At 42.1% G+C, this 24,966-nt stretch overlaps 1 protein-coding gene across 1 annotated transcript in view; it reads right to left on the bottom strand.

Moving 5' to 3' along the window:
- The window catches only part of CNTNAP2 (contactin associated protein 2), a 1,395,900-nt gene that overhangs the window by 182,446 nt on the left and 1,188,488 nt on the right, over positions 1-24,966 (bottom strand).

The raw sequence follows: 24,966 nt of genomic DNA, 5'->3' as shown, positions 1-24,966 counted from the left end.
GGCCAGCATTACCTTGATTCCAAAACCAGACAAAAAGCCCACTAAAAAGGAGAAGTACAGACTAATTTCCCTGGTGAACATGGATGCAAAAATTCTCAATAAGATACTAGCCAACTGGATCCAACAATACATTAAAAGAATTATTCACCACGACCAAGTGGGATTTATACCTGGGATTCGGGGCTGGTTCAATATCTGCAAATCAATCAATGTGATACATCACATTAATAAAAGAAAGAATAAGAATCACATGATTCTCTCAATAGACACAGAGAAAGCATTTGAAAAAAAAAACACAGAATCCTTTCTTGATAAAAGCTCTCAAGAAAGTAGGGAGAGAAGGATCATCCCTCAAGATCTTAAAAGCGATATACAAAAGATCCACTGCTAATATCATCCTCAATGGGGAAAAAACTGAGACCTTTCCCCCTAAGGTCAGGGACATGACAGGGATTTCCACTCTCACCACTGTTATTCAACACAGTATTGGAAGTCCTAGCCTCAGCAGTCAGACAACACAAAGAAATAAAAGGCATCCAAATCGGCAAGGAGGAAGTCAAATTTTCACTCTTTGCAGATGACACAATACTGTATAGAGAAAACCCAAAAGATGCTACCAAAAAACTGCTAGAACTGATCCATGATTTCACCAAAGTCACAGGATATAAAATCAATGCACAGAAATCGGTTGCATTTCTATGCACCAATAATGAGGCAGCAGAAAGAGAAATCAAGGAATTGATCCCATTTACAATTGCACCCAAACCCATAAAATACCTAGAAATAAACTAAGCAAAGAGGTGAAAAATCTATACACTGAAAACTATAGAGAGCTTATGGAGGAAATTGAAAAAGACACACAAAAAAATGGAAAAATATTCCATGCTCCTGGATAGGAAGAACAAATATTGTTAAAATGTCAATACTACCCGAAGCAATCTACATATTCAATACAATTCCTATCAAAATAACACCAGCATTCTTCACAGAGGTAGAACAAACAAACCTAAAGTTTGTATGGAACCAGAAAAGACCCTGAATAACCAAAGCAATCCTGAAAAAGAAAACAAAAGCTGAAGGCATCACAATTCCAGACTTCAAGATGTATTACAAAGGTGTAATTATCAAGACAGTATGGTACTGGCACAAAAACAGACACACAGATCAATGGAGCAGAATAGAGAACCCAGAAATGGACCCATAAATGTATGGCCAACTAATCTTTGACAACACAGGGAAGAATATACAATGGAATAAAGACAGTCTCTTCAGCAAATAGTGTTGGGAAAACTGGACAGCGACATGCAGAAGAATAACCTGGACCACTTTCTTATATCATACACAAAAATAAACTCAAAATGGAGGAAGGACTTAAATGCAAGACAGGAAGCCATCAAAATCCAAGAGGAGAAAGTAGGTAAAAACCTCTTTGACCTTAGCTGCAGCAACTTCTTACTCAACACATCTCTAGAGGCAAGGGAAACAAGAGCAAAAATGAACTACTGGGACCTCATGAAGATAAAAAGCTCCTGCATGGCAAAGGAACAATCAGAAAAATCAAAAGGCAACCAATGTAATGGGAGAAGATATTTGCAAGTGACATATCAGATAAAGGGTTAGTATCCAAAATCTATAAAGAACTTATCAAACCCAACACCCCAAAAACAAATAATCAAGTGAAGAAATGGGCAAAAGACATGAACAGACACTTCTCCAAAGAAGACATCCACATAGCTAACAGACATATGAGAAAATGCTCAACATCACTCATCATCAGGAAAATACATACTAAAGCCACACGTGTTGTGGGGCTCGAACTTGTGAACTGTGAGATCATGAACTGAGCTGAAGTCAGATGCTTCACCGACTGAGTCATCCAGGCACCCCACAGGTGCTCATTATTTTAAAAACTGAAACAACACCAAAAGATTCAAATAACTTACAATCTCTCATGCTACTTTTACAGGAAAAAAAAGAGTCCTCCTTCACACACACAAAAAGAAAAAGAATAGGGTATTGATACTGAGATGGAATTAAATAATGCTCTGATGAACTTTGAACCAACTGAAGTTAAGAAAACATGATTTCACCACTTTCTCTCCTCTGACCCAAATTTCAGTGTCTTTGGCATTCATTCATGCTTCCTAACTGTGGTTTGTGGTGATGGCTATTCCCGTGTCTCATTGAAGATAGATTTCTTTTTCTTTTGTTTTATACTTTTTGGTATCAGTGGCTTTGAGGGAGGGGAATAAAAATATCCTCATTGTACCATTTTTTATCTGAGTTTCCAGCTATCATTTTAAGGTGGTATTTAAGTTTAGCCTTTTCAAGCATGTTATGACATACAGAGTCTAAGAACTCGTTTTTCTACAAGGCCTAAAAAACATAACAGAAGTCCTCACCTCCCACTCCCCCATGCCTTCCTACTTTTCCACGGTTCAGAACAATCTCCCCCCCCCCCCCCATGTTAACTCCGTTTCTAAGTAACAAGCTTGTACTGTTATTCTTGATCCTAACACAGGCATCTATATTCCAGGGAAATCTTTTGTGTCTTCATTTGCCTTGCTTTCTGCATACCTGTCACCAGTTAATCCCCTATTTCTCAGTTGGAGGTGTAACTCTGCAAACACAGGGAAGCTATTTAGTATTTTTCTTGGAAACCTCACCCCAGACGTTCCATCTTCCTTTTCCAACGTGACCTGGCTGTTCTCTAGGCTGGTCGTGGAGCTGTGGTCTTTGAATTGTCTTTTACCGACATCTTGGAAACTTTTAGCATTTTCTATTTATGCCTTATAATCTGATATTTTCTAATGCTATGAATTCATGTGGTTTCCACCTTCTTCTTTTTTTTATGTTCAGCCCTTTCAATCTATAAACTCATGCCCTTCCATTCAGGGAAGCTGTGACATTGTCATGACTCATATTTCTGATGTTTTTCTTCATTCCTTTTTCTGTGTTCTCTTTGTCTAGATCTTTCATTATTTATATTTGAATTTACTGGTTTCACCCTCTTATGTTTTCTATCCTGTTTCCCAACTCCTTGTCTTTTTTGCTCTATTTTTTTCTGCACGATTTACTGGAGTTTTACCTTCTCAATCTTTTATTTTTTAAATTTCTGCTCTCAGATTTTAATTTTCAAAATTGGTAATTTCTAAAGTGATAATTGCACAGGGAGAGGGCATAATTCCCTTGCTGTTTCATGGATACAATATCTCCTTGTACCTTTCTGATCTGTTTTCAAAGATGGCCACAACAATAGCTCTCTTTTCCCTCCCTTAGGGTCTGGGCAGCCTTGGGACCCACTTGCACCAACTGGATGTGGCAGAAATGATGGTGCATGACCTCCAAGGCTAGGTTGCAAAAGGCAGTACAACTCTGGCCTGGGGAATTGAACCAATCACAACAGAGCCGTGATTATCCAGGAAAGTAGTCACCTGCCCCCAGGCCACCCCACTCAAAGAAGCCACACTAGCTGATGCAGAATGATCACGTGGAAGGGCCTTGTGTCCAGCTGAGGAGAGAGAGAGAAGTCTGGCCAGGTCCTGGCTCTTCCAGGACCGGCTGCCACCTGGCTGTAATTCCCTTAGAACCTCCAAGCCAGAACTGCCCACAAGGCCCATCCAAATTCTTGACCCATGGCAGCCATTTGAGATAATAAGATGTCTGGTGTTATTTTAAGCCACAAAGTTTTGGGATCAATTTTTTGTGCGGTAACTGGAACTGAAATGGAGACTATGAATGACAGTTTTTTGGTTTTTCAGAAAGTTTGTTATCTAAGTATTCCCTTAATTTACGCTGAATCCTTTATTTGTTTGGTCTTAGTCATATTAGGGGCTTGAACCACGTAACTGGTGATGGTGTGAGAATGAAGCCTTTTAACGGGTGGTCTTTGCAGTGGGGTCCGGTGATAGGACTGGTCTGTTTGTATCCACTGGCCTTCTCTCCAGGGATGACCATTTTCCCCAGCGAGGATTCCTGGAAGGAATCGTGGCCAGGATTCTGGAAGCCTGCATGGAAACTTCCACTTAGTTCCCATGAGATCATGATGGCATCCCCGCCCTTGGCCACAGGGACTGTTCTGGCATCCAGCCCCTTCAGGGAGCAAACCGCCAATCTTCATCCCTACTTGGCATTGGGGTTGTTGCCCAGCTACAGGGTGGGGAGATTGGCTTCTTTATACAAACTTGAAGGCAATCCTCTGTTTTCAACTCCGTCTTTCTGAGGTACCTGGGGCCCCTCATGTGTGAACCTTTCAGGGGGCCAGACACACAAACTTGCTTGCTCTTGAGCCTCTCCGTCAACCATCCGAGGCTCGAGCTTTCCTCTGTCTACTAAGTGTCTATTCTTCCTTTTGCTTCTGGCCTTTATAAAAGCTGCTGTCTTCTCTTGACCGCTTTGATCCTTTTTTAAAAGTCCTTCCCCAGAGATTTTAGCGTGAAGCAAAAGCAAATAGATGCGGTCGATCGGCTGTGTTTATGTGGAACTGGAACATTTAATTTCTTAATAAATAAATAGCTTATTAAATAAATGTGCTCAAAGGGCATAAATGGAAAATTTACATAAAAGATTGAATTCAAGAGGCACCTGGGTGGCTCAGTCGGCTAAGTGTCCGACTTCAGCTCAGGTCATGATCTCAAAGTTGGTGAGTTCGAACCCGGTGTTGGGCTCTGTGCTGACAGCTTGGAGCCTGGATCCTGCTTTGGATTCTGTGTCTCCCTCTCTCTGCCCCTTCCCTGCTCGTGCTCTGTCTCTGTCTCAAAAATAAATAAGCATTAAAAATTTTTTTTAAAAGATGGAATTCAAGTAATAAATTGAAAATTGTTCCATTTCACTGTAGTTTGCTACAATAGGGCAACGGTGAAGCGACTGGACCCTTCCTTCATTAGGAATTAGGAAATGAGAACCTTCTGAGAGTTGGAGCATATCTATTCATTTGACTTTTGCTTTTAAACATCACACATGGTTATGGTTCAAAAAAGGTAAACTTTTATAGAGTAAAATGTCAAAACTGTCCTATACTTCACGTCTTATCACCTCTGCAGGCAACCAGGGCTAACAGTCTGTAAAATCTTGGAAAAAGGCTGGACGGATTATATGTATCTTTTGCTTTGTATACAGTCCAATTCTGTTCATGTTGAAAACAACCCCATTTGTGTGTAGTGCGTGTGTGTGTGTGTGTGTGTGTGTGTGTATTATAACACACACACAAACATGCCTGGGTTTTTAACATAAATACAATCCAACTCTACACATTTTGCTTCTTTTTGTAAATGTTTATTTATTTTTGAGAGATAGCAGGGAGGGGAGGAGCAGAGTTGGGGGGGAGCACAGAATCTGAAGCAGGTTCCAGGCTCTGAGCTGTCAGCACAGAGCCTGACACCGGGCTTGAACTGACGAACTGTGAGATCATGACCTGAGCTGAAATCGGATGCTTAACCGACTGAGCCACCCAGGCATCCCTACATATTCTGCTTTTTTAAGCTTACTGATAGAAGGGATATTTTCTCATGTGAATCAATATGTCCATCTTACTCTTTCTAATGGTTATGTACCACAATTCAAGAGTAATTCCTTTATTGATGGATATTTAGTTTTTTCCTCTATATTTCATTATGACACACAAAATGTTGTCATGACTATTCTTGTGAATTTATACTTCTATAACACTAGTATTTCTCTAGGATGGATTTCTTGAGAATAATTCCTGAATTCAATAGAATACATAAAAGTTGCATTTTTTTAATTTTATTTTTTTTAATTAAAAAAAATTTTTAACGTTTATTTATTATGGAGAGACAGAGAGAGACAGAGCATGAGCATGGGAGGGGCAGTGAGAGGAGGAGACACAGAATTCGAATGGGGCTCCAGGCTCTGAGCTGTTAGCACAGACCCCAATGCGGGACTCGAACTCACAAACCGCGAGATCATGACCTGAGCCGAAGTTGGACGCTTAACTGAGCCACCCAGGTGCCCCATAAAAATTATGTTTTGATAGATAATATCCAACTGACCTCTAAAAGCTCATTTTTGCACAGTCTTTTTTTTTTTTAAATTTTTTTTTCAATGTTTATTTATTTTTGGGACAGAGAGAGACAGAGCATGAACGGGGGAGGGGCAGAGTGAGAGGGAGACACAGAATCGGAAACAGGCTCCAGGCTCCGAGCCATCAGCCCGGAGCCTGACGCGGGGCTCGAACTCACGGAGCGCGAGATCGTGACCTGGCTGAAGTCGGACGCTTAACCGACTGCGCCACCCAGGCGCCCCATTTTTGCACAGTCTTTTATGAACTCTTAGTGTCCGTTGGAATCCCCATTCTCTCCATGCTAGGATATCAGCAAATGAAACTTTTGAACCTGGAGAGAATTTCAGCACGTTAAATGTGGTGCTCAGTGCTAACAGCCTCTTGGTAGCCCCCCAGTGGACCTTTCTCGGAGGCGCATCCATTTTGCTGGACTTTTCTCTTGAATTCTTTGTTCTCCAGGAAAGAGGCGCAAATTAAAATGGTAACCATTTTTGGCTTGTTATTTTCACAACAATGAAAAAAGGGGAAAAAAGAAAACGGTGCTGACTGCATTCAGAGAACCAGGCTTTCTCACGTTTGCTGGCATTGAGTTTGGGAAATCAGATTGGCTCCACAGATGAAAAACCATAAACATTTCATACCCTCTAATGCTACCTCTCCACACGTGGCAATCCATCCTAAGTAAATAATGTAAAATACCAAAATGCCATTTATAAAAACATTTACCGCAGTATTATTTACAATAAAAAATTGGAAACAATTTCGAGAGCAGAAATAGAAATTGCCATTTCCCTATTGTGAGATACTTAGGTTAAATAAATTTTGGTAAACCTACTGGATGGAATATTAAGTAGTCTTTTTAAATAATGGGTATGAAGACCAAGTGGTTTCAAGGAAAAATGTTTATGCTATATATGCTAATATTATGTTCATAATGATGCACAGTACATTATAATAATATAAATTGATTTTAGGAACTTGAAATACATTTTCCTATAGTGCGATATTCTAACATGGACCAATAACTAAAGATTATTTATTTGGTAATGTAACTAAATTATAGCACTATCCTGAATTCTGAATCTTAGTAGCAAGGGAGCCTGCTAAAAGGAGCAAGGATACGGTTCTTCTCTCTCTCTGCCAGAAAAAGGCTGGCCTCAGGCAAGATCATGAAAGAAAGGGAGGTATCTTTGATTGCTTCCCTCGTCCCCCCCAGACACTTCTGAAGCTCCTCAACTCATGTCCTCCCAGAATTCACCATAACCACTTCCCTAGAGCTTGCCCAACGCCTTCCTCACTCCTAAATGACACGTGGCTCCTTGAGGACACAACCTCAACCATCCAACCCACATTCAGGTGTCTCGCCCTTCTCCTTGACCCACTGCCGCTCACTCAAATGATGCTCTAGTTAGTTGACTATCCAACCACAGGAAAGAAAATGGACAAGTAGGTGGTTCAAAGAAAATCCTTTTAGGTGGAGAGTAGCTGGTCTGTCATGCATTCTTTAAATTACTCCTATTTTTTCCACGATGTCTTCCTTCTGAACTAAGAGATGCTTCAAAAGTTTAATTAAAAACAATTCCCTCCATTGTAATGAGGACGGTAGCGAGCCACTTTGGGACTTTGGGTGTATGTGTGTGTGTGCTGGGATGGGGGAAGAGTCAGCGATCTGAAGGGGAGAGACGGGGCAGTGGCAGAGATTTGCTTATATCATTTGTTTTTATAGAAGAGAATGGCTACTACTATGGTCTGAATGTTTGTATCCACCCACAAAGTCATATGTTGGAATCCTGACATCCAAAGTGACAGTGTTAGGGGCACCTGGGTGGCTCAGTAAGTCAAGCATCCGACTTCAGCTCAGCTCATGATCTCACAGTTCGTGAGTTGGAGCCCTGCATCACGCTCTCTGCTGTCAGCGTGGAGCCTGCTTTGGATCCTCTGTCCCCCTTTCTCTCTGCACCTCCCCTCCTTGCTCTCTCTCAAAAATAAGTAATATAGACATTAAAAAAAACCTCCAAAATCCCAAAGTGAGAGTGTTAGAAGGTGGGGCCTTTGGGAGATGATTAGGCCATGAGGCCGGAGCCTGAATGACAGGATTACTGATGTTCCTTTTATAAGGCTCCATAAAAAGAGACCCACAAGACCTCCCTAGCTCCTTCTGCCAAGTGAGGACACAATGAAAAGTCTGTGGCCCAGAAGGGGACTCTCACCAGACAATGCTGTCTCTCTCATCTGGGACTTCCAGGCTCCAGAACGATAAGAAGCAGATTTCTGTTGTTGATAAGCCACCTGTTGGTGCTATTTTGTTAGAGCAGCCTAAATGGACTAAGACATCTACTCTGCATTCTGGAATGCTCGCCGGTTGTGTCTCGGCTTATGAATTCTTTTACTCTTGTCTCGAGGATAAATATTTAATGCGTGTTATAATTTTTACATTACTCTTTGGCCAGAGAAAGGGAGGCTCATGCTGTGATCAGAGCCTGACTCTGTAGTGGGAAAGAAGGCTCATGGGCCACACCAAGGCCAAAAGCTCAGGGTCCGTCGCCTGGGCTCCTGTCTATAATAACTGCAATGACGTGAGAGACAGTAGTAGCTGGCGAAATGTGTCCACATTCGTGTCTCCTTATAAAAATGGATGCAGCGATTTATTGGTAGTTGCTATGTTTTTGGTAATTCCCATTTTTTTTTGGAATTTCAGTTATCAGAGGTGTATCACCTATAACGCAATCTCCAGACTAGAACAGAGTTACTGCAATCCTTCAGGGACCACCAATCAGCAATTCGAAGCATGAATTTCATCAGTAAGAAAACTCGCAGGGCATGTCCTGTATTTACCCTGTGAATCACCTTCTTTGTTATAAAGCAATCTACAGTGGTCTCTCATGTCCAAGAATTTATTTGGTCAGACTGTCTATGTCCCTTGTTTCATTTGTCACTTTGTGTATTTGGAGAGTAAGGTACTCTCCACTATTAACACAGAATCATGGACAAGGTGTGTGGGTGATGCCCTAAACAACACAAGAAATATCTTGTATCTTGTTGTCTGAGACTTATAGTTAGAAATGGACAAGCCCAGTCAAATTGTTGTTCTGACCCTGCTGTCTGTGTGCGTGCACATGTGTGTGTGTGTGTGTGTGTGTGTGTGTGCATGTATGTGTTTCCTCGATCAGCCACACACAGAGAGCCCCAGGAAATGAGGCAATGAAAGAAGGAAAAATTATTCAGAACTTTGGGGCCTTAGGCCTTTGCTCAGCTTTCAGGTTGGGATGATAGAAAGAGAAAGACAAATCGGGCACGATGTATTCACTGCTGTCCATGGAACTCACTAGCTTGCCATTTATATGGGACAACTACTAAGGGAAGTATGCCCTGTAGACATGATGAAATAGTCAAGGGCAATGTGGACATGGGGGAACAGACCTGCTTGCAGGGGAGCTGAAAATGTGAGACTTTTAAAAGTAAAAGACATTTAAAAGCCAATTTGTTAGACTGGTTCTTTTTAGATTCATGGAAGAAAAGAAGTGTAAAGAGTTTCAGCTGAGTCGTGGAGCTCATATGTGAGAAAAGATAAAGAGTGTTATTTTGTAAAATTCATATTATTGAGAGTTTGTGATTATTTTAAGGCTTTCTGGGGTGTTGGGAGAACAGTAACTGCAAAGTGGGCCAGTGACCATACGCCATCCTTGTCCCCAGAGCATATCATTAAGGTGTCAGTAAAGGAAAGAGTAGACTATGGAATTTATCAGCTGTTAAATACCTCTTCTGTGTCAAGCTTCAGGTTAGGCGATTTTACTTGTCTCCTTGGAGTTGTGAATTCTGAAGGTGCACAGATGTCCCTGAGTTCTTAAAGGCATAGGGATTTGAACCCAGAGTCTGACCTCCACTGTGTCTAAAGCTATTTCCCATTTTTAGTAGAGATGATGGTACAGGATAAAAGAAAACTTTCCGGTGGCCAGAAAAGTCTAAATGTGGAATGAGCTGACTCACGTGGTCCTGAGACCTATCAAGCACAGTCTGGATCCCATCGAGTGAGTGTGTTATAAAGAAGACACTATTTTGGATATTATATAAGGTGCCAGGGCTCCCCAGTTGTAATCCCGATCTGTCATTGACTAGCCAGGTGAGTGTAGATAATAAACTTCACCTCTGGGAGTCTTAGCATTCTCATTTATAAAAATAGGGGACTAACACCTACATCTTAAAATTGCTGTGATGATTAATAAGGTAAGATATGGGAACCTACTTAGTTTAGTGCCTGGCATAAAATGAGGTGTTCAATAAATGTCAGTTGAAGAGAACATAATATCCTCTCCAACCGTGAGCTACTTTGATTTTGTGACAAAAAAAAAAGAGCTTCACGAACTCTGAACAATTTATGAGTAACTGAAGAAAGTATTGAAATAAGGAACCCAATGACATTTGAATGTTAGGGCAAAGCTGAAAGTCTGAATAATGACAAATTCATCATGGCCATAGAAATAAAACTTTTTTTTTAGAAATAAAACTTTTTGAAAGAGCCCTTGATATTTTTAAAGAAATTAGGAAGTGCTGTAACAACCACATGTGGCTTCTGATTCAGTAGGATACCGTAAAAAGTCATAGAAGATAACATTTTTTGCCTGTTTAGTAGGAATATCAATGTGTTTGCAATTTATAACTTCAAGTTGATTTATAACTTCAAGTTTTAAGTTGATTCACCTGACTTAACTTACATTTTTGACTGAATTAACAAGATTCCATTATAAGGAATTATAAAAGCCAACAGGTTAACAGAGCCATTCAAAAGGGATTTAAACTAGATTACTTCAAAGGTAAAGTTTTAGAAAGCATTTTACTTATAATCTTACTAATCTCTGACTCTGAAATCTAAGAAGTGGCTGGCAATGACTTTGTGCAAATATTTAGGCTACATTTGATTAAACTCATACCCAGATTGATCATCTGAACTGGAGTTGTCACCCTTAATCAGGGCACAGAGGGGCAGAGAGACCATTAATCACCTGAGATTAAGGGAAAATTTTAGATGGGGTTTCTAGAACGCAGCAGTCACTTTTCATTTTTTGAAATTCTGTAAGGATTCAAGGAACCAACATTCTTTTCTAAAGACCTCACGAATAACCCCAAGAGGAGCCTTCAGAATCCATTCTCATTTAATCTCAAATGTGCTTGCTGCTTTAATGCTGTTCCAGGCCAAATGATTCATGACAATTCTATGATACAGACAGGAATGTAACCAGTGCCCTGGTACTTCAGAGCTAGACAAAGAAGGCAGGCTGTGGAAGATTCCAAATCTGAGGTCTAATATCTGCTGAACTTTGTCATCCCTGAGCTTCCAGATAATACGGGACATTGTGGTGCAGAGACATGGGCATGGAAGGCACAACTCTCTGCCGTCAGTCAGGTAACACCACCAGTGTGGATGGCAAAGTCCTGTATAGGGTTTTCTGGTGGCTTTTGAATGGCAACCCGTCATACCTCCTCTTTAGCAAGAGACCTGGACTCCAGGACCTCTGGCGTCGTGATTGATAGCCTTAATGATAATTTGCATTTTCATAAGATCAGTGTTTTTCAACGTACTTTTACATACACCAGTTCATTTGATCCTCGCAATCCTGTGAATGATACATTTTATGTAATTAATGAAATTTAAAAGCAACCGAATGCCAAGAGAGTGGTCTGACTGTCCAATTTTGTTTTCAATAATGTTGAAATTGGAATTTCAGGTATTCTTGCTCCATTGTTGTAAATACTGTTAATTTTCCCTCTTTAACTGAGAAATAGTAAGAAAGTCCAGATTCCTTTTTTAAAAAAATGAAATTAGTTGAGAATAGTGTTGTTTGTTTGGGGCGCCTAGGTGGCTCAGTCGGTTAAGCGTCCGATTTCGGTTTAGGTCACGATCTCACTGTTGTCAGCACAGAGCCCACTTTGGATCCTCTGTTCCCTTCTCTCTCTGTCCCTCCCCTGTTCATTATCTCTCTCTCTCTCTCTCTCTCTCTCTCTCTCAAAAACAAACATTAAAAAAAAAAACAAATGTTGTTTGTGTGAATAGAGTGGATTGGAACAGAGGGTTTGAAAGAATATTTTGGCATCATGAGGGTTGTAGAGAGAATGATTCACAAAGGGCCCTGAATGGGGATCCTACTTTAAGCTACTCTTGACCTTCTCCTTAGGGAGGAACAAAGGAAGTAAAATTGTCCATGGGTGCGGAAAATGATAAGTCATTTGTACAAGTTGAAAGGTAGCAAGTTTGCATTAGTCAAGTCTGAACTTGAGGATATCAAAATAAAATCCTGTAGTGTTGAAGTTAACAGAGTTCTTAGAAGACCCCCTTTAACAAAATAGCAGGGATCAGGTGTTAATTACACATCAACGTGCTGATCTTCGAAGTGGTATCTTTAAAGGGGTATGTTTAAAATAGGAATACAGAAAGGGGGTATCCCATTAGACACATATACAATTCTCGGGGTGAGGGCAAAAACTGAAAGGACGAGAACACAGTTTTGGAAAATGGAAAAAAATTCCTGTTCTTTTTTAAAGCCCTCCACCCCCTGCTTTTTTAAAGAGCAGTTTTAGGTTCACAGCAACATTGAGAAAAAGGTATAGAAATTTCCCATATGCCACCTGCATACCTACATATGGGTAGACTTCTCCACTATTAACGTCCCCCACCAGAGTAGTACATTTGTTACAATCAGTGAACCCACAATGACACATCGTTATCACCCAAAGTCCATAGCTGACATTAGTGTTCATTCTTGGTGAACCCATCCAAATCCTACGGGTTTGGACAAATGTATAATGACATGTGTCCATCAATATAGTATTGTACGGAGTATTTTGCTGCTCTCAAAATCTTCTGTGCTCCACCTACCTACCCCCTCTCTCCCTTCCCCCCAATCCCTTGCAACCACTGATCTTGTTACTGTCTCCATAGTTTTGTCTTTTCTAAAATGTCATGTAGATGAAATCATACAGTACGTAGCCTTTTCAGATTGGCTTTTGTCACTTGGTAATATGCCTTTAAGTTTCTTTTGTGTCTTTTTATGATCTGATAACTCATTTCTTCTTAATGCTGAATAATATTCCATTGTCTGGATGTACCCGTACCTGTTTGTCCATTCACCCACTGAAGGATATCTTGGTTGCTTCCAAATTTTGGCAATTATGAGTCGAGCTGCTATAAACAGCCATGTAGAGTTTTTGAGTGAACATTAAGTTTTTAATTCCTCTGGGTAAATGGAATTGAATTTGAATTTGGGTAAAAACTCGGAGCATGATTGGCAGATCTTATGGTGAAAGTATTTTTAGTTTTCTAAGAAAGCACCAACCTGTCTTCCAAAGGGACTACACTATTTCACATTCCCACGGGCAATGAGTGAGAATTCCTGTTGCCCCACATCCTCATCAGCATCTGGTGTTGTCGGTGTTCTGGATTTTGGCCATTCTTCTAAATGTGTAGAGGTATCTCCTTGTTGTTTCAACTTGGACTTCCCTGATGACATAGGATGTGGAGTATCTTTTCATATGCTTTATTTGCCATCTGTCTATCTTCTTTGGTGAGGTGTTTGGCCCATTTTTAAACTTTTATCTATTTATTTAATTTTTGTTTTATTTATTTGAGAAGAGACAGAGACAGTGCGAGTAGGGGAGGGGCAGAGAGACAGGGAGAGAGAATGCGAAGTAGTTCAGAGCTGCCAGCTCAGAGCCTGATGCAGGGCTCAAACCCACGAAACCAGGAGATCATGACCTGAGCTGGAAGCAAGAGTCAGACACTCAACTGACTGAGTCACCCAGGTGCCCCTGGCCCATTTTTAAAGTTCCCTGTTCTTTCCCTATTAAAAACAAAGGAAGCAAACTTCACAAAATATTATTGGCTAGTGGGGTATAAATTGAAGGGGTTAAAATGATCTGAATCCTAAAATATTTTGTCCAATCAAATTTTGTAACATTAAAAGCAGGTAAACACTTCTTATAAATATCAATAATATTGTTTCAGAGACAAACATTTTAATTGGGATGTTTTTAAAATTGTTTTAGTTATTTATTTTTTTTGAAATGTTTATTTATTGGGGTGCCTGGGTGGCTCAGTTAGTTAAGCGTTGAACTCTCGATTTTGGCTCAGGTCACGATCTCACAGTTCCTGAGATCAAGCCCTCAGTAGGGTTCCATGCTGATAGCTCAGAGCCTGCTTAAGATTCTCTCTCTCCTTCTCTCTGCACCGCCTCAGCTCACAAGCGCGCACTTTCTCTTGCTCTCAGAAATAAATAAATAAACTTAAAAAATAAAATAAATGTTTATTTATTTCTGAGAGAGAGAGAGAAAGAGAGAAAGAGAGAGAGAAAGCATGCACATTTGTGAGCTGGGGAGGGTCAGAGAGAGAGAGAGAGGGAGAGAAAGAATCCCAAGTAGGCTCCAAGCTGTCAGCACGAAGCCTGACAGGGGGCTCGATCTCAGGAACCATGAAATCATGACCTGAACCCAAATCAAGAGTTGGATGCTTAGCTGACTGAGCTACCCAGGTGCCCCTAAAATTCTCTTTTAAGTTCTTTAGGTTTTAATAATATATGTTTAAGTGGTTTTATTTTTGTTATATTTGAGATTCATAGGGTTTCTTAAATCCTTAGACTTGAGATTCATTCATGAAAAACATTTTTTAAAGAGTCTTCTCCCTTAGTCAAACTCCTGGCCCCAGAATTAGGTTGAGACCCGCTACGATTAGCCACGCTGATGAGACTTTAAAAGTGGCTTTACCGTTAGAACCTTCAGAATGGGTTGGTTCCATATGTAGGCTTCACTCAGCACTTTGTCTCGTTTTTCCTTTATATTGCAGTTGGGTCAATCACCTCCACTTCATTCCAAGCCTGGTCTCATTCATCTCTGTCAATTCACTGCTTCCCACATAGTAAGCTTTTAGTAGGTCTTCCCACATTACACTAAACTTGTGCTCCGTGCATGTGAAGAAATTAAATTATTACTAATGATCAGCTCCCTGACATTACTTCACTCCTACAGCACATGGACCTGTTAATTTTTACTGCCAATAATTCAATTCAATTGAGAATCTTTGCTTTATGGAAGTTTAGAAGCCACCTTATTTTTAGTGAACTCATCACTTCATCATGTGTCCAGACCTCATGAAAATAATACCTTTAAAATGCCAAGCAAGGGATGGCTCAGAGAACTCACATGGGCCTAATAATTTCCACTTCCTGTGGATTTGGCCTTAACGGGAGAAAAAATAAAATAAAATATCCGCTTACCTAAGTCACCATGACTATAATCAAGCACAACTGATAGAGGGAAAGATATGTAAATGAGGTCAAAGTCAGGTTGATCTATAAGATGGGCCAATTAAAAACATTTGACAAGTCAGTTCAAAAACCTCCAGGCTTGATCACTGAAGAAAGTAAATCTCCTCCAGCCAAAGGATGCTTAGAATGAGCCCAACGGCTAAGGCCAGAGCTGCCTGTTAGAAATGATGAGCACGCAAAAAGGTTGTGGGGCAGAGAACTGCTTGTCAGGGGCAGGTCTTTATGCCCTGCAGATGTGAAGTGCTCAAGGAAAATATGGACTGTGGTGAATGAACCCGCTTGAAAGTGTGAGTGATTTAAGAGCAAAACCCTGCAAACCAATTATTAGACTGGTTCCTTTTAGGTTCACTAAAGAAACACATAGAGTTTCAACGGAAGCCATGGCAAGTGACAGCGTTAGTTTTGTAAACTTCACATTATTTAGAGTTCTGCTTATTGCGGAAGGATGAAGAATAAAAGCATTCAACAACACACACGGAAAAATCGGTTGTATCCAAAAAGGTCCCAAAGCTGGTGGGGTATTAGAAAATGACACGAATTTGAAAAATTGCTATTCATCCCATACCTAAAGCAAAGTCCAAAAACTGTGTTCTCATGTGTCTGTTGGCCATCCGGATGTCCTCTTTGGAGAAATGACTGTTCATGTCTTTTGCCCATTTTTAAATTGATTATTTGGTCTTTTGGTGTTGAGTTGTATATGTTTTTAATATATTTTAGATACTAACCCTTTATCAGACATGTCATTTGCAAATACCTTCTCCCATTCCATCGGTTGTATTTTAGTTTTGTTAATTGTTTCCTTTGCTGTGCAGAACCTTTTATCTCGATGTAGTCTCAGTAGTTTATTTTTGCTTTTGTTTCCCTTGCCTCAGGAGACGTATCTAGAAAAATGTTATTATGGCTGATGTCAGAGAAATGACTGCCTATGCTCTCTTCTAGGGTTTTTATGATTTCAGGTTTCACTTTTAGGTCCTTGATCCATTTTGAATTTATTTTTGGGCACGGCATAAGATCATCAGGGAAATGCAAATCAAAACCACAATGAGATGTCACCTCACACCTGTCAGAATGGCTAAAATCAACAACACAAGAAACAAGTGCTGGCGACGATGTGGAGAAAAAGGAACCCTTGTGCACTGTTGTTGGGAATGCAAACTGGTACAGCCACTGTGGGAGACAGTTTGGAGGGTCCTCAAAAAACTGAAAATAGCACTACCCTATGATCCAGTACTTGCACTACTGGGTATTTACCCAAAGAATAAGAAAACACTAAATCGAAAGGCTATATGCACCCTTGTGTTTACTGCAGCATTCTTTACAACAGCTAAATTATGCAGTCAAATGTTCTACCACTGAGCTATACCCCCTACAATAGCTAAATCATGGGAGCCGCCCAAGTGTTCACTGATAGATGAATGGCTAAAGGAGATGGGACACACACACACACACACACACACACACACACACACACAGAGAGGAATGTTACTCATCCATAAAAAGGGATGAAATCTTGCCATTTGCAACAACATGGATGGAACCAGAGAGAGCATAATGCTAAGCAAAGTAAGGCTGTCAGAGAAAGACAAATACCATATGATTTCACTCATGTGGAATTTAAGAAACAAAACAAACAAAGGGGGAAAAAAAGAGACACACCAAAAAACTGTCTCTTAACTATAGAAAACAAACAGGTGGTTGCCAGAGGGGTGGTGGTGGTGGTGGTGTGGGATGGGTGAAACAGATAGATTAAAGCGTACATTTACCTTCAAGAGCACTGAGTAATATATAGACTTGTTGGGTCAATAGACTGTATACCTGAAACTAATATAACACTGTATGTTCACTACACCGGAATTAAAAGAAAAAAAGCCCTCCCAAACTGTCTTCTCTAGAATGTTTAGTGTTTTAGAAAGGGCTTGCTTTACCTTCTGGATTTTTTTTTAATGTGTATTTATTTTTGAGAGAGAGAGTGTGAGCAGGGGAGCGGCAGAGAGAGACAGAGGGTGGGGGAGGGAGGATCCGAAGTGGACTCTGTACTGACAGCAGGGAACCCAATGCGGGGCTCGAACTCATGACCTGTGAGCTCATGACCTGAGCCCAAGTTGGATGCTCAACTGACTGAGCCACCCAGGCGTTATGTACCCAATGAGTTTTTAAATCCTTTCCTCTAGGGAAGTTAATTGGCCAGGTTTTTCTTTATACCTGGGACCCTACAAAAATCCCCAGGCCAGGGGAAATGAATGTGTTAATTCTTAAAAAAATTTAATGTTTTTATTTATTTGTGTGTGTGTGTGTGTGAGAGAGAGAGAGAGAGACAGAGTGAGTGGGGGAAGGACAGAGAGAGAGACACACACACAGAATCCGAAGCAGACTCCAGGCTCTGAGCTGTTAGCACACAGCCCCATGCGGAGCTCGAACTCATAAACCGTGAGATCATGATTGGAGCCAAAATTGGACGCTCAACCAACTGAGCCACCCAGGCCAGGGGAAATGTATTTGCCCACCATGAAATCCGATAGTGTTGTGCCAGCTATCTTTGCAGCTTTGGCCTTTTGGAATCAAGTCAAAAGGTTATTCTTTGATCCCTAAGTATTTATGAGCTTTTTGCCCGTAAGTATTTTCTTACTTTTTCCTTCTTTTTTTCTAAGACATTTAAGTAGATTATCTTCCTATGTTTCTATGATATTTTTAAGTTGTAGCTTAAGGTTTGAAGTTTTAAGAAACCTAGAGAAGGGATATTTTCTTCTCTTGAATAACACATTAAGAGGAAAGGGAAAAAGAATTCTATTCTTGTGCTTTTGGGCCTTCATCCAAACCTACAAAGCCTCCTGTTCAAACTGGAAATGAAAAAGAAGCCTGTGAAAGGCATCTCTCTCTGCTGGTTCGAAACTCTCCTGCAGGCTGGGAGGAAGACAGGGGTGGGTAGGCCATTGTCGCCAACAGCTTACCCTAGTTCCTTCCACACAGGGGACAGATTCTACGGTACATAATTCCAGTATTTCTCCTCTTTTTCTCTCCCCTTTGTTCATAAGGTTTTCTATTAATTCATCCCCCTTTCCCCTTCCCAAAATCTTCAAATCTGCTCAAAAAAAAAAAAAAAACCCAAAACAAAACAGAAAAACAGGCCATGGATTTACTCTGCTCGCTGTGCCTGGCGTCATGGAGATGTAGCCTTTGTGCCATCTTCACGGTGCTTTGGGCAAAGCTGCCTCCTCCCACCCTCCATGAGATAGGAGGCACGATGGAAATCCTCTCTCCTCTCGAGGTCTGCCTGGGACTTGTGTCTGAGGCCTCCCTCCAGCAAAACGGAGTTCTGAACTCTTTTGGGCTCGCCTGGCTCTGGTTGGGCTTTGTATGAGGAAGGGACGCAGCCATTGCTGAGGTGACCCAAGCTGACTCTTGACAGGGGTGGATAATTTGCACCAGGAACTGCACAACCAGGCACGACCCCATGCACGGATGATTGCCTCCAATCCTCCAATTACACCTTCCAGAATCACTACATATTCCTCAGTACATCAGGGTTTAGGTGTGGACACTACATTTCCACCTTCAGAATACTGTTACCATGACCATAATTAAGTAGAACGGACATTTTATGACACTGGCCTTGCTCCGGAAGTAGCAGAGTGGCAAGCCAGTACTCGGAGGTAATCGAATGATGCCAGTCAGGCATCTGACATTTAAAGCTTTTAGGGAAGGACTAAGGAACGACATGATTTAAAGTGAAAACAACAACACCAGCAAAAAAAAAAAAAAAAAAAAAGAAGGAGTGTTGAGAATGGAAAGTGACATCTGCTGTTGGACTGATGTGCCAGACTGTCTATTTGGAAAGCTGTTCACACCATTCCATGCGATGCTCACGGTGGAATTAAGAAGCGGGTGTTTTGTAGTTCTGAAGATGAGGCCAAGGGGAGCTGAAGAGTTTGCTCAAGGTTACAGAACCCGCAAGTGTGGAAGCTGGATTCAAACTCACATTCAAGTCCGTCATCCATTTTCTATGTGGGGTCTGAGATGGCCATGACCAGTTTCTTCTATCACGTTAACAATACAGGTCTTGAAATGTCAAGTCAGAGTCAGGAGACTCATTGGAGAGCAGGAGACGTCGCACGACCACAGTGAGGCGGTGTGTGCTCCAGCGACTTTAATGATGGTGGTGACCTCTAGTCCACCACTCAGTCGCTCTGCAGTCCTGGGACCATGCTCCCTCTAATTTTGGCCTTTATCTGAGCGACCAACAAACGAATGTTTGAGAAGCAAACAGAACTCCCTAAACTCAGAAAATGGCTTCAGACTATTTAAAGGTATGTATTTTTCCAACTGCAATTCTGGTTTGGCAGACGAACGTGAAAATTTTTATAGGAAAAAAGTGCAGACGAGTGAATTAGGGGATATTTTTGTGTCTCTGGATGATAAATTCTTGCTAAACTTGGTGCGGTGAAGGGATCATAATGAAGAAGTGTTTGCAGCAGCCTGGGTGACAGCTAATTCACATCCACTGCTTTCATACACTGTAGATTTCCCTGTTTCTGTAGCAATAAACCATTGGAATGTTTTGAAAATTTCAATGTAGTCAGACTCAACCACACATTCAAGGCTTTCAGACACATTAGGTATTCGCTGAATGCTTACTAAACAAATGAATCAATCAATAAATACAGATTACACCTATATGTTCCCACCCCTACAAAACAAGAAAGAGAGGGAAAGTCTTTGTTCGGATCTTGTATCCTAAAAAAATTTTGTGATATATTCTGCATCCAATAAAATTCTGCTTTTAAAAAAAAAATTCTTTAATGTTTATTTTTGAGAGAGGGGAGATAGAGTGAGAGCAGGGGAGGGGCAGAGAGAGAGGGAGACACAGAACCCGAAGCGGGCTCCAGGCTCTGAGCGGTCAGCACAGAGCCCGACATGGTGCTCGAACTCAGGGACTGCGAGATCATGACTTGAGCGGAAGTCAGAGGCTTAACTTACTGAGCCACCCAGGCGCCCCTAAAATTCTGCTTTTTTTTTTTAATACCAAATCACAATAACTAAAAAGCTTTAAGATTTGGGGTTCTGTCTTTAGTTTTGTATCAACCTACATGAAGGAACAAGCCTTGGTGAGAAGCAATACTACCCAGCGGTGAAGAATGCGAACTTCCAGTCAAATGCCTGCATCCAAACCCCAGTCTTCCTACTTCGTGCCTTGTGAGCACTGGCCAAGTTGCTACACCCATTTGTGTCTCAATTTCCTTCTCTGTCAAATGGGGATGATAATAATAGCACCTACCTCATAGGGTTGTCATGAGTATTAGGTGATGTTAACACCATCACAGAGCTTAGCACACCGTTCAACCCATAGTAAGTTCTCAGCGAATGTCAGCTGTCTTCACAGCAGGAATTAAACACTGAAGTGTTTTTTTAAGTTTATATATTTATTTTGAGAGAGAGAGGGAGAGTGCACGTGAGTGGGGGAGGGGCAGAGAGAGAGAAAATCCCAAGCAGGCTCTACACCGTCAGCACAGAGCATGGCATGGCCTTTGGACCTGCCAACCTCGAGCTCATGACCAGAGCCGAGATCGAGAGTGAGACGCTCACCTGACCAAGCCGCCCAGGAGCCCCAACATTGAGGACTTTTATTAGGACGTGCGTTAGTTTCCAGGAGCTGCCATTGCAAAGTGCCACCAATTGGGTGGTTTAAAACCACAGAAATTGCTTCTCTTGCAATTTTGGGGTGGAAGTCGAAAATGAAGGTGATATCAGGGCTACGCTTCCTCTGAAGGCTCTAGGGGAGGGTCCCTCCTGCCTCTTCCGGCCTCTGGTGGCCCAGGCGTCCCCTGGCTTGTGGCTGCACCGCTTGAACCTCTGCCTGCATCTTCACGTGGCCTTTTCCCTTGTGACTGTGTGTCTGTATGCGTCCTGGCCTCTTCTTCTAAGGTCGCTCTCATGGGATTTAGGATCCACCCTAACCCAGTATGACCTTGCCTTAATCACATCTGCAAAGACCGTATTTCCAAACAAGGTCACGTTCTAAGGTTCCCGGGGGACGTGAATTTGGGGGAGGTGGACACTATTTAGCTACTATAGCATTTAATTACGAAAATTAAATATAGAAATTGTTGTAGACACTACAGGTCTGCTTTTTCTTGCCTCTGGTTTAAAAACACAGAGAGAGTTTGCTTCTAAAGATGTGGGTAATTTCTGGTTTGAATAAAACTGAGGTTGATAGTCATAAAATTTTCCAGGGTTTTAGGGTTTGACTCTCTAAGAAGAAATGGGCCTAATTAGCGAAAACTAGCCTTGGCATGGCCAGGCAACCATCCATTTGGTCCCCCGTGTAGGTCCCCACTGATCCTGGAGATGATACACCCAGACCCACAGCTGAACCATGAGCACCGCCCCCCCCAAGCCAGCACACTTATTAATATGCAGGTGGCCCTGGGAGAGCTAATGCCTGAGCTGGTGATCAAATCTTTATAGATACATTTGAAGAAAGCTGGGAGCCTCCCTGATAAGAGGCTACAGGAAGGCAAAAAGATCTTTCTCGTGTATATAGATTTGCTGGCAGGGGATCGTGAGTAAAAGTGCAGCATCTACAAAGCAAAAGGGAGTCGTCAGGTGCGAGTTGCTTGAATCCAGCCCTGTCCTCCTGAGCTTAATGACATGGCAGCTCATGGTAATTTGATTTACAAACACAGCCATATATTCCTGAAGAGAAAGAGAAATAGGGAAAGTAGGTAGGGGAGGTGGAAGGATTGAGTCAGAGACAGAGGCTGAGACAAGGAATGTGCTCCCAGGGTGTGGGGGATCGAGAATGAGAGAGGGGGAGGAGGTAGATGCAGATCGAGGTGGTGGGGGCCGAGAGCTGAAGGGGAGAGGAAGAAATGAGGGAGGGGGTAGGGAAGGAAGGAAAGAAGGAGAGGAAGAGAGAGAAACAGAGAATTTAAATAGCATGTGCCGTTTGCCACCATTCCCCTGATGGCCTCATACCCGGGGAGACCCCTGGCTGGTTTGCCCCCTTGGCTACATTGGGTCCTTGCCCGTCCTAGTGTGCACCTCGCGCGTGGCTGAGTGTGACACAAATGTCTCAAGGTTTTTATTTTCATACACCTTGGCCCCAACAACGCAATCCCTCCTCTAGTGCCCGCAAGCAGGGTAAAGAGCTGGGCTCCGTTCAGTGCAGTGAGAGATGAATCTTTCGAGGCCAATTTAACTCTATGCAATTTTCACCAGAGATGCTACTCTGTTCCAGATCGCATGGTCAGGTTGTGTCTGATTTCTGGTTCACAATTAGATATTGTCCAAGCAGAGACAGTTGACCTTTGATCAGAACTCTGCCTCTTAGTACTGTTCTTCCCCCAAACAGGAACAAACGAGGAAGTCAGAGAATACGTCGGTGTATAAAGAGTAGAAAATATAGCACCACAGAAATGAAAGTAAATACAGGGTTTTTACCTCCCCTAAAAATAATGGAAGTCACTATTTTGGTGTGTTTTCTTATAGTTTGCTTTCCTCCTGTGTGCGTGTGCGTGTGTGCGTGTGTGTGTGTGTGCGCACGTGTGTGTGTGTGTGTGCGTGTGTCTGATTTTGTAAAAACATGTAATCAGAGTGTCCATGGTATAGTGGGACCTGCCTCATTCACTTAGCAAAATGTTGTGAACACTCCTCACATCCACAAGTGCAGACCTGTATTATCCAAGGACGGCCCACGAAGGACTTGCATGAACTCACTCTTCGGCAGGTGACTGTGGCCACTCTCTCTAGAGGTTGAGTTTTTTGGCTACGGTCCCACTGCAAGGGTGTGATTATAGGAGCTGCACACGGCTCGAGTCTCCCTGGGAGGTGACCCAGAAACAGAGGGGGCACCTGGCTGGGGGCGTCACGGGGAAGATGAAGTCCATGAAGGAGCTTGCAAATAAAGCTCGATTCCCTTCAACCAGAACTACCATTTTTCTCCCCAGGTCAAGAGGATACCTGTATTGACTCAGAAAGAGGCCCACGGATACTTTCCAAATATGTTTTTCGGCTTTTATTTTTGTTTTTGTTAAAGCCCTGAATTGAGTCAAACGTAAACTTGCCCTGCTAAACAGACATTAAGAGAATATTTAGGTGTCCTTTGTGTAAATTCTTTGAAATAATGTCATGGGAAACACACAAGCTTCGTTTAGCTTTGTCTCTAACGTTGGCTCCTGCCTTTCTATTTGTGAATATTGCTTATTAACCCCCAGAAGTTTTGTATGAGCCATTGTGTTTAACCCAACTCTCCAAAAAAAATGAGGGGATCATGATATTCTTTAGATTGGTACTTATGTAGTGGAATCTCCCAGGCATTAAGACTTACTTGATTGCATTCAGACATCACTTTGGCAATGGAATGACTGCATTAAATTAGCATCGAGCACAATGGATGGTAATTGCAAGACTGTCATTTCTACAAGTGCAAAATTAATGTGTTCTGCAAACCCATCCCATTGTGTGGCACAGGAAAATCATGGAACCGTGTTATTCCGAGCAGAAAAAAAGCCCTGTAATAGCACTGTTAACGTGGTATGCCATTATTCAGCAATGGTGTTCTTTTCCACCTCTGTTGTTGTCTTGCACTCATTCCTCAAACCCTGCCTGACCTCATTTGTATGCTCATATTGTAGCACCGCCAGAGAGTAGCCTGGATGTACAGAGAATGTTATGGAACAATTCCTCCTTCTGTGTGGCATCTTGTGTGAATAATGCCAGCATAAACCACCCCCCATGTATTCATGAGAGTATGAATAGGCTACTTATGTAAAGCTTCTTATTAAGAGATATACCGACCGTTTACAGAAAACTTTACCCAAATACTATACATTCATTTAGACAGGGAAGAGTGATTTACATGCATTTCAGGGGGAGCTTAGGCAAAGCGCCAGCTGTCCCGGGCTCCGTCCCTCTTGTTTATGCATGGGAACGGAAGCCACAGACCAGGTAAGGGCATTTCTTCCAGTCACGGAAGAATCACGGGGTGTATCTTGAATGACAACATGTATATGCATTGGGCTCCCGTAGTCTGCTGATTGGCCCTGCAGGATTTATTAGGGATTAAAGACTCACTCAAGCCTGAACTACTGCACCAGTAACAGCTGCTCGAAGCTGACTGATCAGAGGTGGTGATCATTCCTGCAGTTCGGCTCGGGCTGAGAACCACGCATAGAGGCATCGTGAGTCCGGGTTCTAATAATGAAAGTGACACTAACTGGCCACACAGGTTTCCTTGTGAGTCCAGCTCAAATCCAGTCTCTTGGCAGCCAGGGCTGGGGGGTGGGGCGGGCATCCGGACTGCCGGCTGTCCTGACTGATCCACAGCAACAATCCATCAGTCTTCGAGCCCGCCGACAGACCCCCTCTGACCTCCCTGAGTGGGAGGGTCAGGCCTGAGTCCACCTTTCGGAGGCCACCTACTCTGTCACTCACCATTAAGGTGTTATGGGGATATTTGCTTTGGGATGTTCTAGCCCGTGCGTGGTCTGCCGGAATTGGGCTGAGATTCCTCACACACATATCCGGAGCTCCTCTCCTTTCAACGAATGACAGAGATCAGACAATGAATGGTTCAGAGAATGAATGGACAGAGATCAGAGAATGAATGGGAGACTTCTCACCTAAGGCGGGAGAAGA

This window comes from Lynx canadensis, chromosome A2, assembly GCF_007474595.2.
Source record: "Lynx canadensis isolate LIC74 chromosome A2, mLynCan4.pri.v2, whole genome shotgun sequence".
Taxonomy (NCBI): domain Eukaryota; kingdom Metazoa; phylum Chordata; class Mammalia; order Carnivora; family Felidae; genus Lynx; species Lynx canadensis.
The sequence above is the reverse complement of the archived record's forward strand: the minus strand, read 5'-3'. Positions and strand labels throughout refer to the sequence as shown.